Genomic DNA, 18,304 nt, shown 5'->3' with positions numbered 1-18,304 from the left:
GTTAATGTTTAAAGCTACAGTATAACAAGGTTTAATTGCTACTCTTACTGCATCAGGCAGGAAATATTGAGGGCTTATAGGAAAATAATTTAAAGGCTTTCACAAATCCAAAGTTAAAAGCAAACTCTCTTTTGTATATACCTCCTTCATCCCTAAACCTTATAAAATTAGTTATCAATAATAGAGGTTTTAAGAAAAGTAGTAAGTGAGAATGTGTTGTAGATCTCTGCTTATCGAAAATTACACATGAATTTTTGGCACTACAGAAGTTCACATAAAGCTATGGATTTGCTCTGTTTACTAAGCCAAAGTATCCAGCAGAAAAACATCTGGGATGCAAAAGCTTTTTATCCAAGCTCCATGACTGCATCCCACTGAGAATTTACATGGAATGAAAGTTGAATACAGTAATTCTGTCATTTTTCATGGAACATGACAAGTTTCAACAAAGCCAAAAACTCATCTTGGGCATTAATCAAAGCTGTTTGTTATGTATGAAATTAGTCCACCTCTCACTTAGGTTGCTACAGATACTAGCCCATCTTTACAATTTACAACAGGGATGGCAGGCTGAAAAGCAATTGCCATTAAGCTTTAGAAAGAGGGTTACTAGGAACACTGAGGTGTTTGGAGAATAGAGTTAAAGGTAACTGGAGGCATCCTCAGAGCCTTAGCAGATATGTGAAAGTCCATTAAGGAAGGGGACTCTAAATCTAAACACAGAGCAAGTATATTTCCATCAAAAGGGAGATAATTCTAAACTGTAGTTCTTTTCAACACTAAATAGCAGTGATCCAGATGTCTGACCTGTCTAGGCTAGACAATGCCTCAAGTAACTAGAAGTTTTCCACTGTATTGAATCAATGGCAATGCAAGTATGGAAGCATCTTATTCAGCGAACAGGAAATCTGACTACACGGGCATTGTCATAGCACACTGAGTCAGCCATGAATAAGTAATATGAAACTTTAAATAATCCAATGTATAGAGCTTATTATCAGTCACTGCACGATCACTCAGCCCTTTACCTTCACACTTGTTATTCTCTTGGAGCCAACATAGACCTAAACACCTTGGCCAGGTGAATGTGTTTCCACAGTGCACTTTCATATTCTGCAACACTTCAGTGGGGTTCAGACCAAGACAGTAGCAAAGGATGGAGGGGAGGGATTTTTGTTCATGTCCTTAATTAGGATTCTGTCAGTCCTTCTGACAATCAGAAGTCTGCAGAGCCTACGTGACCCAACAAAATGAGTGAAATCACAGATGAATAGGGCCTTTAATTTCTAATATCCATTCTCAAGGATTTTCAAACACCCAGGCAAGCCTGCCATTAATCACACAGCATTGCTGAGGAGCAACTATACTTTAAAATAATTTCAATCACTGGAATATTGTGTCGGAAATTACACTACTATAGCTCATTTTTTAGTCCTCTTCTCATAGGTAACCTATTAGATTAATGTTCTGCTTCCATGCTAGTACATATACATGTGAATTAAAGGAGCTGATATCAGATGTATTCTTTATATAAACCTAATACGGCACTCTTACCTAAGAAATTGGAGGCGGGAGGACATGACTTTATAATGTTGCTATGAGAGAGGGTTTTTTTTTTTAATTATACAAATGGTCATGGTGTGAGACAAGGGTAATTATAAAGGAATTTAACCTCTTGAATGTCCTTACTTGCCTACCTAGTTTGCCTTCTACATAGGGAGAGTACTCAGAGCAGGAAGACAAATGTAAGGAAACCCATGAAATGCTTCAGCACAGGCCTGAAATACAGATCAAGGCAAAGGGGTTACACAGTAAATTGGGAACGAATACTTCAAAACAGGTCCAAGCTGACCCTCACATTGACTCGTAACAGTCTGCCTTCCTGAGTGACTTCTTTTACAGCCTTCCCACTGCCTCAGTCACTCAGGTATCATTAAAAGATAATTTCCTGTGACTCATACAGTTCAGCACTAGCAGTAAGGGTAGTACTGAAAAAATTGAGTCAAGACTCCTATTCACCTCAAAGAAGAAACATGCTCGTTCAGAATAAACCAGTGTGTGTCTTCCAGTAGAAACTTCTGGTAAATAAGAAGGCAGATAATGTGTGTCAAAGCTGAAGAGCTTGATGCAATACAGATGATCATGAAGTCCAAAGTAGCTAGGGACTTTCTGGATGTGAACCAATCACTGTTCAAAGCTGCTCTTAAGACAGTAATAGAAATGATCAGCAATCCATCTAACCAGATGAGGGCATCAGTAGTTCCAGCTTCAGTAGCCTGTGACAGAAAAGAGACAGACTTAAAAAAAGGATGGAAAATGACAATAATAATGGAAACTTAGAGCAGAGCAGTGGAAAGAGGAGGAATGGCTATGGGAAGAACAGCTCTGACAAGTAAACTGCAAGGGGAGATACACAAAAAGGATTGTGACAGTGAGTGGGAAGACTTGCAGAAAGCCTTTGAAGAACCTGAACACCATCAATTTCCCTATGGAAAGAACTAAAAGTGGTGATATCATGCAGTACTTTTGATGCCTACAGTAAGTACTTTGAGAGGGTGACTCAGGTATGCTACTTACCAAAGCAGCAGGGCATATGACTTATTCCAAGCCTGAGCAGGAAGAGTGCAATGTTCCATCTGTCTCGTTATTCCCGAGAAAATGGTACTATCTTTGTGTCACCTGATCTTATATTATTCTTCCTCCCATATGTTTTAGATGTTTTTTCCTCTCTTTTCATTGGCCAGACCTGAAAAGTAGAAAGGCCAAAATACTGTAGAGAATATAAATGATGGTAATCCAAGGGGTATACCGTCTAGAGCTGGTAGGTCAATTTTGAATGTTTTTGAAAAAAAAGGGACATTTCTCTTATATTTTTGTAATAGTTCCCATTTTTCAACTACAGATGAACTGACAATTACCTGTCTTATGAAAGGAGACTCAAGGAGCTTGGCTTGTTTAGCCCAACCAAAAGAAGGCTGAGGGAAGATATGATTGCTCTCTATAAATATATCAGAGGGATAAATACCAGAGAGGGAAAGGAATTATTTAAGCTCAGTACCAATGTGGACACAAGAACAAAGGGATATAAACTGGCCATCAGGAAGTTTAGACTTGAAATTAGATGAAGGTTTCAAACCATCAGAGGAGTAAAGTTCTGGAACAGCCTTCCAAGGGAAGCAGTGGGGGCAAAAGACCTATCTGGCTTCAAGATTAAACTTGATACATTTATGGAGGAGATGGTATGATGGGATAACATGATTTTGGCAATTAATTGATCTTTAACTATTCATGGTAAATAGGCCCAATGGCCTGTGATGGAATGTTAGATGGGGTAGGATCTGAGTTACTACAGAGGATTCTTTCCTGCGTATCTGGCTGGCGAATCTTGCCCACATGCTCAGGGTTCAGCTGATCGCCATATTTGGTTTCATTAAATGACTAATCCTTTTTTTCTACTGAATTCATATGACAATAGACTATTGTTTGTGTGATTTCTGTAGCCATACAGGTATCAATTCCTCAGCTGTTTAAAAGTGTGTAACTCCATGACTTCAATGGCGCTATGGTGATTTATACCAGCTGAGGATCTTCCTCAGGAAAACAAGCTGATGAATCTAATAGGCATGTCAGCTTTAATATATTTGTGCACACTTGAAGCTTTTTAATAGTTTCAGAAATTGATACTGGCATCATGAAATTCATAGTATTGTATTAAATTAAAGGACTAATGAAATGAATCACATCTGGAATACCATATATGCTATATATTTCATATGGAGTATGTGACAGTCACATATTAGAAACATGAATGTCAATAAGTGAAATTTTCTTTCTCTATTTACACCAGATTATTATATGGTTATATGATTAGGTGATATGATAAAATGCATCCCTTTATTGCATAGTAAAGGAATATGCTGATCCCATTTAACTCAATGGGATTTTTCCCAAGGTCTCCAGTGGGGTCTGGATTTCACCCAGAAAAAGTACAAGCACACCCAAACTATGTTTAAAATATTATGGTAGCAAAGTCAAACACTCAAAAGTTAGGAAGTGCCAATATTTCAGAAATGCCAATATTAAGATTGCATGTATGACATTAATCAGCCCTTTTGTGCATAAGCATTACAACATGGTCTTTAATTACATGATTACATTATTTTTTCCACAGGACCCCTGCCTCATTCAGTGCACAGTCTTGACCATGCTCTGGGGGATGAATCAGGGCTGTGTAGTGAAGGAGGCTGTTTGTAGGTCCCCTGTCCCATTTTTGCAGAAGTTTTGAAGGTGTGTAGGTTATGAGAAGGAGATGGCAGGAAGAGGAAGACTGGTTGAATCCTTGAGGGAGTTGAACACTGCCTTGGAGTTGTATTCTATCTCTGCCTGGGCCACAGAGTTCCTATGTGATGCATGGCACATCATTTAAACCAAACTTTATAGAGGTGGTCAGTAATTAATTATGTTCCTCATTCTGGGTGACTGACCAGAGACCCTGGGTTCTGATTTCCAGAAATGCTGAGCAACTAAGTCAATGGGAATTGTGCTATGAACATATAAAGTGGTATATTGTGCTAAGTACTCTGAAAAATCAAGTCCTAGACATCTCAAATTGGGCACCCAAAATTAGTGGATAATTTTGACATTAATCTCTCTGTACCTCAACTCTCCATTTATAAAATAAAGATGATGATAATAGTCCCTCAATTTACATGGGTATTGTAAAGATTGATTAATTAACATTTGGGAAGCACTCCACTACTACAGTGGTGACAGCCATAGAAAACTCCATGAGGAAATTATTAATTCTGTCTTCAGAGCATGATTTGAACAGTGTTCAGTGAATAGGCCTAGAGTCATACAATGAACACCAAAGAGAAAGCAAAATATTGTATAGCTGCTCATTAAGTGAGCGCTGTCCATCGAGTACACTGAATGAATCAGAAGTCCACAGGAAAAAATAATACGTGATCATATAACTAATGCAAGGAAATCTAGAGCTTGCAATTGCAGGGAAAGTCCTGCTAAGCCCTGGGCTCAGAGCTCTAGCAAAAGTCTCTTGACAAGCGGTAGATATAATAAGAGTCTAAACAGCAAAGTGAGACTTTTCAAACACTCTGGCCAAATTTTGAATAGATTTTCATGGTGATGGCAAAATGCACAGTACTGCCAAAAAGGCATCCCCCTTTCCAGAATTTCAAATTGTTGCTCCAAGGTATAGAGGTATTAGATTTTCTCTAAAAAAGGTCATCAGAAAATTGCATATGGGCAAAACAATATATTTTTCTCCAGCCTCATTCTCAGAAATGACTAAACGGTTTTGGTTAAAATTTTCCAAAACTATTCAGCCTCAGAAAGATATCTGGCCTGAAAAATTCCAGCCTAAATAAGTAGCACTTGTCTTATATTACTTACATTTCCCAAGGTCTTATTATGGAACATGTCAGACAACCTTAACAAAAAGTGGTGTTACCAGCCCCACCTATAATAATGATGAACTTGGTGAATAACTAAACTCATCTTTCTACCCCCTCCCCAGTTTATTTTCTTTGGATATTTAGATGAAATATTCTGTCCTATGTATGACTTTTACTTTGGGGAAATTAAATGTACATTAAACTAGTTTATTCTGATTAGTTCACTGATGGAGCAATATTCAGTAAATTCTCACAATCAATAAGTATTTAGAAAGGCCATGAATACGATCTACTACAAGAATAATCTATGCATGGAAAAACAAAGCATCAATAAAATATTATTGTGGTCCAAAGGATAATGTTGATTTAGTTATCACAGGCAGGAAGTTTAGGGTTTGTCTGAATGGCCCTGCAGTTTGGAACGGGGTGGTGGTGGTCGCAGGGGGAAGCAGTGAATTGCATCATACACTAACATGTTGTGCTGTAATTCCCCTCTGGGGGCACTAGTGGTGTGAACTAAAAGGTACATATTTTGTGGTAACTTCGTTCTGTTTAAAGGAGGACCTTTTCTAGTATGCACAAGCAGTGCCAAGATGGGGGACTTACCATGTAGCATGTTAGTGCATGATGCAAATTGTACAAATTGTAGTGCCATGTAGATATAGCCTTACATCCCAGATCTGTAATAAATTTCTTTCTAATGTTTGGAATTAATCTTATCATATTAGCTGAATTGACAAATATATATATTTGTCAATTCAGCTAATATAATAAGTATACTATTAGTATAAAATATACTAAACAAACATTATGGATTAGAGTCTCAATTGATGCAAATCAGCAGATGTTCATTGATTTCAATGAAGCTATGCAAATTTATACCAGCTGAGGATCTGTACTTAAATATTTAAATAGTTTCTAGAAACTATAAGTTACCAAAACTCAATTATCTTATGTGACAGGGTCAGGCCAGATGGCTACAGGAGAGTAATAGAAGGCAGATATATTAGCCCCAGGCTAAGTAGGTCCCTTTTCCCTGGATAAGGTAACAGGGAAGATTCCAGAACAAGAAGGAACCTTTCGGAGACAATTAAGACAGGCTGATTAGAACATCTGCAGCCAATTAAGAAGCTACTAGAATCAATTAAGGCAGGCTAATCAGGACACCTGGGTTTTAAAAAGGAGCTCACTTCAGTTTGTGTGTGCATGTGAGGAGCTGGGAGCAAGAGGCACTAGGAGCTGAGAGTGAGAACGCATACTGTTGGAGGACTGAGGTGTACAAGAATTATCAGACACCAGGAGGAAGGTCCTATGGTGAGGATAAAGAAGGTGTAGGGAGGAGGCCATGGGGAAGTAGCCCAGGGAGTTGTAGCTGTCGCACAGCTGTTCCAGGAGGCTCTCTAGATAGCTGCATTCCACAGGACCCTGGGCTGGAACCCAGAGTACAGGGCAGGCCTGAGTTCCCCCAAAATCCTCCCAACTCCTGGTCAGACACAGGAGGAGTTGACCTTGACTGGGAATTCAGAAAAACGGCCAAGCTGAGGGCTGCCGTGAAGCTCAAAGGTGAGCAAATCTGCCAATAAGCACAAGACCCACCAACGTAGAGCAGGAACTTTGTCACATTTACCACCCATTTGCTGCAAAATCTGCATAGTGTTGGAAAACAAGCTAAACTGTAGTGACAATAGTTTTGATCCACTCTCAGGTCTTGTGGCCTTTTTAATTTCATCAGAGTTGGGACCCCCAGCAACAGAATATTCAGGCTGCTAGGAGTGTAGGAAAGCAAGTTATCTCCATGCCAGGGCAGCCCCAAAATGCAATGCATGCAACCTCCTGAGTGGGGAGAATGGAATTTGTCTGGTGGAATTGGGGGGGGGAGCGAAGGGGCAGCGGGTCCTTCAAGGTTTGGGAGAAGGTTTTCTAGGAGTGAGGGAGGCATCACCTCAGTGGGTGGATGGGCTGATGGGGCTCAGATAAGCCATTAATTTCTATTCATGTGGGGGAAGGTATATAAACTCTGCTCCTCCATGCTGAACACCCTCTATCACCTAAATTAGCTGGTCCCACCCACCCCTTCCACTGGGATTAGCATAGGAGTGGGTTTTTGATCTGCTCAGGTCAGTGTATTGGCTGCCTTTTAGGGGACTGTGAAGGAATTTCCCCCTCACTACCAGCCTGGCTGAGGGAAGAGGGGAGATTTGCCTTCTCCATCTCAGGGACCTGGTGGGGTAGGTCAGGAAGTAAGGTTCAAGTGGTTGCAATTTAGCAGGTGGCAGGTGTCCTGTGCAGGTACTCATTCCATGTGGGGCTCCAGTACCCTGATCAATTGGAAGTGGATTTACAGGGAAGGCATCCCCTAAAGAAGCTTTGTGGCTCATGAAGTCTGGCACCATAAGGCGACATAAGAACATAAGAATGGCCTTACTGGATCAGACTAAAGGTTCATCTAGCCCAGTATCCTGTCTTCCAACAGTGGCCAGTGCCTGGGTCCCCAGAGGTAATTAACAGAATAGATAATCATCAAGTGATCCATCCCCTGTCGCTCATTCCCAGCTTCTGGCAAACAGAGGTGAAGGGATACCATTCCTGCCCATCCTGGCTAATAGCCATTGATGGACCTATCCTCCATGAATGTATCTAATTCTTTTTTGAACCTTGTTATGGTCTTGGCCTTCACAACATCCCCTGGCAAGGAGTTCCACAGGTTGACTGTGTTGTGTGAAGAAATACTTCCTTTTATTTGTTTTAAACCTGCTACCTATTAATTTCATTTGGTGACCCCTAGTTCTTGTGTTATGAGAAGTAGTAAACAACACTTCCTTATCTACTTTCTCTACACCAGTCATGATTTTATAGATCTCAATCTTATCTCCACTTAACCATCTCTTTTCCAAGCTGAAAAGTCCCAGTCTTATTAATCTTTCCTCATACGGAAGCCATTCCATACCCCTAATAATTTTTGTTGCCCTTTTCTGAACCTTTTTCAATTCCAATATATCTTTTTTGAGATGGGGTGACCACATCTGCACACAGTATTCAAGATGTGGGCGTACCAGGAATTTATAGAGGTAACATGATATTTTCTGTCCTATTATCTATCCCTTTCTTAACCTCCTTTTCCCAGCCCCTTAACCCTTGTATAGAGAGACAGCAATAGAGTCCCAGCAGTGGGCTGCGTCCAGCTGTGGGGGACTGATAGCAACCCTCCACCAGGTGAAAATCATGAAGGAAGGAATCATAATCTACACTGTATGAATTTTTGATGAATAGTTCCCAGATGAATTAATAAAGTTGCAGTCTAAGTAAACCACATCCCTTGCATCTTGTTTTTCTTCTCATGTAAGAACAATGGGTAGCACTCTCCGGGAAAAAGGCATGAAGGATAAACTACTGGCATGTCTGTTCTGGAATCCCAACTGCAAATTAAAACTGCCTTCCTCTTGTGTAGTGTGGGAATAAAAACAGTACCTGTGCACAGATGAATACTACTGGAGCACGGTGACATACCATGGTACAATCCAGCCCAATGAGTAGCTGTGTCACCCCTGCCCTGTAACATAGGGTGCCATTTACAATCCCTTGTTGCTGTAGTCTCCAACCTGGACTGCTCACAAACAGCCTCCAACATGTAAGTCACTCCCGTCTGTGTGCCCTGCAGCCATCCAGTCACACTTGGCTCTTACCAGCCTTCAAGATTACCACATGGTGACCCCATCATACTGCCAGTACCACATTTTCTTTCAGAAATGTATGTCCTGTACTTCCCAGCCCTCTCCTGGACAGGACAAATACATTGTTTGTTATTCCTTAAGGGAATATTATGCACATAATTTGTTACCCCAAATGGAGTTACCCAGACACTTCAGTGTGAGCCCACTATATTAGACAAAACAATACAACAAATGTATTAACTGCAAAGAGATTCTAAGTGAGCACAAGTAATGAGGCATGAAAATCAGAAATAGTGCCTTGTTTAACAAACTATACTAGATTAAAAGCAAAGTTTTCACACCCCATACCTTCAGCAAGTCTTCCTGAAAAAACTGTTTAGGTCAGGACTCCTTCCCCAGAGTCCAACAGCTGCTTCCTTTGTCTTTTCAGCACAGAGAAAGAGAGGGGTTTCTTGGGTTACTTGCGCCAGCTTTTTATAGTTTCAGTCCACCCTCTTGAAAAATATTTCCACGTGGGAATAAAACAACAGGCAGTCTGTGTGGAACCAAACCCCATGCTGTTTCTTTGCTAAGGTGGAAAATGTTTTGCCCCTGCCCCATTTCCTGCCAAAGAATGGACCCTTACATGTAATGGTCCATCGGCCTTGCTTACACCTGCTTGAGAAGTCCGTTTACCCTTGTCTCTGAGGACCTGATTTGGCCACACCCCACGCTTATCTGGAAAATGTACTTTTAGTCGTGATTTCAGTTCATGTTTATAACTTCTCATATAAAGCTGCTATGTGCATTTTGCCATGATATTATTGATCAGCAAATTATGAGTTTTAAAATGATGCCTTACAAAGCATACTTTGTACAAAGAATATTACAATAGCGTAGAGCATGTGACGACAGGATATATGCTGTCACAGGCATAGCTTTCTCTACATTAGAGAGGGTTCTAAACTGAACCCCTATGCCAGCATAGGTGACTGAAATGCTCTGCTCTTAGAATAATTGCTTCTGGATCTACCAGGTTGATCCTATGAGTTATTAGGTGTGTGTTCTTCCAAAAATGCTTTGATAAATATTTTGACCACCCCTTGTCTACCCCTGCTATATTTACAAGTATCTGCAGTTTTATTTCCAAATCTTGTTTCATTATATCTATCACTGTATCCTACTTGCAAACACAGTGAAATGAAAGTTTACATTTAAAATGATTTTATAATCTGTTGTAATGTTTAAGGTGAAACAATGAAAGATACATGTGTCACCTCTTTGATGCTTGAAAAAACTGTGTAAATGCAGCTGTCAGCTTTCAGGTGATAGTTGCTTGAAGTTTAATGTCACCATTAAATGAAAAATAAAATGGAATGCAGATAAGCCCAGGCAATTTGGAACCATTTGGGGCACACAAGTTTGCATCAAACATAGAAGAAGAGAGGCAATCATTCAACTAGAGTGGAACTCTCCTGGTAATGAGACATCAGTGTTTGACCTGAGCTTTACTTGTCATAAAAGGGAGTGCAAAGAATGTTAATAACAGGAATATAAGAGGCTTTTTTATGAATAAGTTGCAGTCTGAATGAACTAGTTTTTTGCATAGTTCTATTGCCAGTATCTGATCTAGTCTTTGGCTATCCACAGATTAAAACAAAACTTGATATCCCTTTTGCTACTGTTAGGCTGTGTGAAGACAAAGTGAACCACTGGAAGTACAGTGAACATTTTGGCAGTGTGACCAAGTCTCATCACTTTATTGTGTCTGATGACATTTGGTTTTTTTTCTTAAAGACCCAGATCCTGGTGTTTAGATTCTTGCATAATTATATCTTTCTTTTTTAAAAAAAGTCAGTTTCCAGCCCTTAGGGTTGCAGAGAAAAGCTCGAAAATGGGAACTGTAAAAACTCAAAGTAGAAAGCATATAAAAATAACCCAACATTCACTTAAAAAAAAAAATCCCATGACAGTCTTGATTTGTGCAGACACACTTCTATAATGCAATTTATTAGATATACAGAGACACACTAAATTAGGCAGGAATTGAAGTGCCTAGGGATATATTTGTGCTGGTTCCACCTATGAAGCTGAAAGCTGATCAGGGTCTGTCCCAAATTCTGGATTGCCAAAACTATGCCAAAACTATGCACCCTATGATTTCATCAGGCACAATCTGAACTACTCAAATGTCAGTGGTCACAAGGCAAGTGGCATCTGCCACGTGCAAGCTGAGGGTGGTGCCAATTTGAGAGTTGTCTGTTGTCACTTTGAAGCTGTTCTATATCGCAACACTGGAGGACGGTGAGAGAGCCCTGGATTATTAGGAGATTTGGTTGTCAGTTTATTCATGTCTTAAATCAGTTCAATGTTATTAACTTAATTCACCTGAGTGAGACAATTATTTGAAGGTGCCTTGATAGCTGCATAATAAATATAGAAGTTTAAAATATGCATTGTTTATAGGTAGGAATGGTAGTGCCCAGTGGAAGTTTGAGGCTGTGTGAGCCTGATGGTATTCTGAAAATATTATGTGAAATTACAAAATGTATTCAAATATTACTTTTTCATAAAGAATACCCATGTTGTTTACCATGGCAAGTCAGTTGAAAAAAAAACATGTTTTTTTTCCTTCTTTGGAAGGGAAGCCTGTGCTATACAAAACACGAAGAATACCATGAAAGATAAATTTGTATGCCTTTGTTCTTCAATCCAATAACACACATAAATCCAGACTACTGACCAGTTGCCTTGGAGATAGCTGTTGGATTGCAGTCAAAATGTGACACACATGGAATGTACTGAAAAAAAATGCACTAAATAAATATGCAGAGCCATAATGGAAGCCACCCACCCACTGTATTAAAATAAATAAAAGACTGGCAAGAAAAGTCCTATACTGCCATTGCCAGCCATGAAATTCACTTTTCTTACAAAGTGAAAGAATTCTGGCTGTGGTTCTTGGTGGACTGAACCCATCATATGTATCAGTACATGGCCTAATTCATTTGTCTGTCTTTAAGATATAATATACTTAGTTTAAAGTTAATTTGTCTTGAGGCAGGTCATAGTAAAACGGCCATGAAATATGGCTCTGCAACAACCTTATTGTACTGAGCTCTATTTATTTTCTACAGGAAAATGTATGCACAAAGAAAACTGCAAAGGGGGCTCTTTTATTTAAAAAAGAAGGAAGAGAAAAAACATGTACTTTCAGTCTATATAATTTATTCTCAAAAGGACAAATGCTGTGGGGTGAAATCCCTATTGAAGTCATTGAGCGTTTTGCCACTGAGTTCAGTGAAGCCTGGATTTTACTCTCTAAGGCCCAGATCCACAAAGGGATTAAGATGTTGTGACACTGAGTGTTGCAGTGCCTAACTTTTAGGCACAAAGAAAATCACAGGAGCAATATCACAATCCACAAACCCTGCATTAAGTGCTTAGGTTCCCTATGCAATGGATGGGGAGAGAGAGGTGTCTAAAATGATACCTACAAAATCCATTTTATTAGGTGGGGAGCCTCGTAGCCTGGCCAATGGGAGATACTGACAAGAAAGTTGTGTGCTAAGCCTTCCCCTCTTACACAGCTAGGAGCCCAAATCCTGACTGCAGGGAGGCACCTAGCTCTGTTAGCAGTCCACGGGCTCGAAACCCCTTTCCCGGAGTCAGGCAGGTTGGGTGCCTAAAGCATTTCTTATGAGAATTTAGGTGTCTGCCTTATTCCACACAAACCAGCCAGAGTAGGAGGAAATGGTAATGATGGTGCTGCCCACCTTATAACTTCTAGTCCAAGGGTTAGAGCACACTTGGGAGATGGGGGACCCAGGTTCAATTCCCACTTGTTGAGGAAGAAGAAGCAGGGATTAGGACAGGGATCTCCCAACTTTCAAGTGAGTGCTCTAACCAGTGGACCATGGTATATTCTGATGTGGAGCTCCTCAGTCTTTCCTGCTGAAACCATTCCACTTTCTATGGGTATGTCTACACTAAGAAATTAGGTCAAATTTATAGAAGTCTTTTTTTAGAAATCGTTTTTATATAGTCGATTGTGTGTGTCCCCACACAAAATGCTCTAAGTGCATTAAGTGCATTAACTTGGCGGAGTGCTCCACAGTACCGATGCTAGCATCGACTTCCGGAGTGTTGCACTATGGGTAGCTATCCCACAGTTCCCGCAGTCTCCGCTGCCCATTGGAATTCTGGGTTGAGATCCCAATGTGTGATGGGGCAAAAAACATTGTCGCGGGTGGTTCTGGGTACATGTCATCAGGCCCTCCCTCTCTCTTTCTGTGAAAGCAACGGCAGACAATCGTTTCGTGTCTTTCTTCCAGAATTACCTGTGCAGACGCCATACCACAGCAAGCATGCAGCCCGCTCAGCTCACTGTCACCGTATGTCTCCTGGGTGCTGGCAGACACAGTACTGCATTGCTACACAGCAGCAACAACCCATTGTCTTGTGGCAGCAGACAGTGAAATAGGCCTGAAAACCATCCTCATCCTGTCCGAGGTGCTCCTGGCTGCCTCGGTAAGGTTGGTCAGGAGCGCCTGGGCAGACATGGGCCCAGGGACTGAATTAGGAGTGACTCGACCAGGTCAATCTCTTTAGTCCTGCAAGCAGTCCTATTGTACCATCTTATGGTGAGCAGGCAAGAGATGTGGATGGCTTGCAGTCCTATTGCACCATCTTCTGCCGAGCAGCCAGGAGATGTGGATGGCTTGCAGTCCTACTGCACCATCTGCTGCCAGCCAAAGATGTAAAAGATAGATGGAGTGGATCAAAACAAGAAATAGAACAGATTTGTTTTGTATTAATTTGCTCCCCCTCCTTCCCTCCGTGAAATCAACGGCCAACAATCATTTTGGTAAGGTCTGTCAGGGGCACCTTGAAAACTTTAATGGAGATTCAGTCCTGCCTGAAATACCAGAGGGAAGGATATCTTAGTGGGTTGAGCATTGGCCTGCTAAACCCAGGGTTTGAGTTCAATCCTTGAGGGGACCATTCTGTGTGACAGTTGTTTTTGTTTCTCCTTGATGTAAAGCCACCCCGTTTGTTGATTTTAATTCCCTGTAAGCCAACCCTGTAAGCCATGTCATCAGTCACCTCTCCCTCCATCAGAGCAATGGTAGACAATCGTTCCATGCCTTTTTTCTGTGCAGACACCATACCACAGCAAGCATGGAGCCCGCTCAGATCACTTTGGCAATTAGGAGTACATTAAACACCACACACATTATCCAGCAGTATATGCAGCACCAGAACCTGGCAAAGCGAAACCGGGTGAGTAGGTGACGTCAGTGCGGTGACGAGAGTGATGAGGACAGGGACACAGACTTCTCCGAAAGCATGGGCCCTGCCAGTGCAGTCATCATGGTGCTAATGGGGCAGGTTCATGCTGTGGAACGCCGATTCTGGGCCCAGGAAACAAGCACAGACTGGTGGGACCGCATAGTGTTGCAGGTCTGGGACGATTCCCAGTGGCTGCGAAAGTTTCGCATGCGTAAGGGCACTTTCATGGAACTTTGTGACTTGCTTTCCCCTGCCTGAAATGCATAAATACCAAGATGAGAGCAGCCCTCACAGCTGAGAAGTGAGTGGCAATAGCCCTGTGGAAGCTTGTAACACCAGACAGCTACCAATCAGTCAGGAATCAATTTGGAGTGGGCAAATCTACTGTGGGGGCTGCTGTGATGCAAGTAGCCAACACAATCAAAGATCTACTGATATCAAGGGTAGTGACCCTGGGAAAAGTGCAGGACATAGTGGATGGCTTTGCTGCAATGGGATTCCCTAACTGTGGTGGAGCCATAAACGGAACCCATATCCCTATCTTGGCACCGGAGCACCAAGCCGCCGAGTACATAAACCGCAAAGGGGTACTTTTCAATAGTGCAGCACTGGTGGATCACAAGGAACGTTTCACCAACATCAACGTGGGATGGCCAGGAAAGGTACATACGCTCGCATCTTCAGGAACTCTGGTCTGTTTCAAAAGCTGCAGGAAGGGACTTTATTCCCAGACCAGAAAATAACAATTGGGGATGTTGAAATGCCTATATTTATCCTTGGGAACCCAGCCTAACTCTTAATGCCATGGCTCATGAAGCCATACACAGGTAGCCTGGACAGTAGTCAGGAGCTGTTCAACTATAGGCTGAGCAAGTGCAGAAGGGTAGTAGAATGTGCATTTGGATGTTTAAAAGCGCGCTGGTGCAGTTTACTGACTCGCTTAGACCTCAGCGAAACCAATATTTCCACTATTATTACTGCTTGCTGTGCGCTCCACAATATCTGTGAGAGTAAGGGAGAGACGTTTATGGCGGGGTGGAAGGTTGAGGCAAATCGCCTGGCCTCTGGTTACGCGCAGCCAGACACCAGGGGGGTTAGAAGAGCACAGGAGGGCGTGGTGTGCATCAGAGAAGCTTTGAAAATCAGTTTCATGACTGGCCAGGCTATGGTGTGAAAGTTCTGTTTGTTTCTCCTTGATGAACCCCTCCCCCTTAGTTCACTCTACTTCCCTGTAAGCTAACCACCCTCCCCTCCTCCCTTCGATCACTGCTTGCAGAGGCAATAAAGTCATTGTTGCTTCACATTCATGCATTCTTTATTAATTCATCACACAAATAGGGGGATAACTGCCAAGGTAGCCCGGGGGGGGGGGGCTGTAGTGGAGGAGGGAAGGACAAGGCCACACAGCACTTTAAAAGTTTAAAACTTTAAAACTTATTGAATGCCAGCCTTCTGTTGCTTGGGCAATCCTCTGGGGTGGAGTGGCTGAGTGGCTGGAGGCCCCCCCACCGTGTTCTTGGGCGTCTGGGTGAGGAGGCTATGGAACCTGGGGAGGAGGGTGGTTGGTTACACAGGTCTGTGCTCCAGCTGCCTTTCCTGAGGCTCAACCATATACTGGAGCATATTAGTTTGATCCTCCAGCAGCTTCAGCATTGAATCCTGACTCCTCTCATCACACTGCCATCACCTTTTAGCTTCAGCCCTCTCTTCAGCCCGGCACTTACTCTCCTCAGCCCACCACCTTTCCTCCCGGTCATTTTGTGCTTTCCTGCGCTCTGACATTGTCTGCCTCCACTCATTCGTCTGTGTTCTGTCAGTGTGGGAGGACAGCATGAGCTCAGAGAACATTTCATCTCGAGTGCGTTTTTTTTTCTTTCTAAGCTTCACTAGCCTCTGGGAAGGAGAAGATCCTGTGATCCTTTAAACACATGCAGCTGGTGGAGAAAAAGAAAAGGGACAGTGGTATTTAAAGAGACATTTTATAGAACAATGGGTACACTCTTTCATGGTAAACCTTGCTGTTAACATTACATATATAGCACATGTGCTTTCGTTCCAAGGTCACATTTTGCCTTCCCCCACCACGTGGCTAGCCCCTCACCGCTCCCCGTGGCTAACAGCGGGGAACATTTCTGTTCAGCCACAGGCAAACAGCCCAGCAGGAATGGGCACCTCTGAGTGCCCCTTAAGAAAAGCCACCTATTTCAACCAGGTGACAATGAATAATATCACTCTCCTGAGGATAACACAGAGAGATAAAGAATGGATGTTGTTTGAATGCCTGCAAACATACACTGTAATGCTTTGTTCTACAATGATTCCCGAGTACGTGCTACTGGCCTGGAGTGGTAAAGTGTCCTACCATGATGGACGGAATAAGGCTGCCCTCCCCAGAAACCTTTTGCAAAGGCTTTGGGAGTACATCTAGGAGAGCCACGAATGCCAGGGCAAATTAATCATTAAACATGCTTGCTTTTAAACCATGTATACTATTTTAAAAGGTACTATCACCAGAGGTCCCTTCTCCTCCTGATGGGTCCGGGAGGCAGCCTTGGGTGGGTTCGGGGGGTACTGGCTCCAGGTCCAGGGTGAGAAAGAGTTCCTGGTTGTTGGGAAAACCAGTTTCTCTGCTTGCTTGCTGTGAGCTATCTACAACTTCATCATCATCATCTTCCTCATCCCCAAAACCTGCTTCCATGTTGCTTCCATCTCCTTCCACTGAAGGAGTCAAACAACACAGATGGGGTAGTGGTGGCTGAACCCCATAAAATGGCATGCAGCTCATCATAGAAGCGGCATGTTTTGGGCTCTGACCTGGAGCGGCTGTTTGCCTCCCTGGTTTTCTGGTAGGCTTGCCTAAGCTCCTTAAGTTTCAAGCAGCACTGCTTCGGGTCCCTGTTATGGCCTCTGACCTTCATGCCCTGGGAGATTTTGAGAAATGTTTTGGCATTTCAAAAACTGTAACGGAGTTCTTATAACACGGATTCCTCTCCCCATACAGTGATCAGATCCCGTACCTCCCGATCGGTCCATGCTGGAGCTCTTTTGCGATTCTGGGACTCCATCATGGTCACCTCTGTTGATGAGCTCTGCATGGTCACCTCTGCTGATGAGCTCTGTTCTCACCTGCAGCTTGCCACACTGGCCAAACAGGAAATTGAAATTCAAAAGTTCACGGGTCTTTTCCTGTCTAGTGCATCTGAGTTGAGAGTGCTGTCCAGAGCGGTCACAATGGAGCACTCTGGAATAGCTCCCGGAGGCCAATACCATCTAATTGCATCCACAGTACCCCAAATTCGACCTGGCAAGGCCAATTTCAGCACTAATCCCCTTGTCAGGGTGGAGTAAGGAAATCGATTTTAAGAGCCCTTTAAGTAGAAAAAAATGGCTTCGTCATGTGGATGGGTGCAGGGTTAAATCAATTTAACACTGCTAAATTTGACCTCAACTCCTACTGTAGACCAGGGCTATGGCTAAAGGAGTCACTGAAACAGGGAGACAGAACTCTGAGTCTCCCACCTCCCAAGTCAGTGCCTCAGCCACCAGACTAGAGCATCATGCTCCAATCTCTTCCCCACACTGAAAAGTTTTCAATAAAGTCAAATAAACTTTGGACGACATCCAAGCTACTTGTTACTTATCTGAAGTGAAACGAACTATGGAATCTCTTAGTATTGACCAATTGCTACTGATGACTGGAAAGTAGTTATTTGAAATATGTTGGTAATTTAGTTAATGGAGTTCAGTTATATTCCATCCCCCCACAAATATCCTTTGTGAGTGATATCTGGATCTCAGATCCTAATGAGCGTTCCCTGATGGCCACCCACTAGGACTGTTGTGAGGGGACGCAAGCTTCTGTGCTCTGGATCTCCTGGTGGCTGTTAAACTTCTGACGACTCAGCAGGATGCAGCACTGGTTCCTCCCTTGGCTTCTCTGGCACATTT

General features: G+C 42.5%; 1 pseudogene; it reads right to left on the bottom strand.

Moving 5' to 3' along the window:
* Positions 1–2,015: 2,015 nt before the first annotated feature.
* Positions 2,016–17,421, bottom strand: LOC144262408 (uncharacterized; annotated as a pseudogene).
* Positions 17,422–18,304: the final 883 nt, after the last annotated feature.

This window comes from Eretmochelys imbricata, chromosome 1, assembly GCF_965152235.1.
Source record: "Eretmochelys imbricata isolate rEreImb1 chromosome 1, rEreImb1.hap1, whole genome shotgun sequence".
Classification (NCBI taxonomy): Eukaryota; Metazoa; Chordata; order Testudines; family Cheloniidae; genus Eretmochelys; species Eretmochelys imbricata.
Note: the sequence above shows the minus strand (reverse complement) of the source record. Positions and strands in the feature narration are given on the sequence as shown.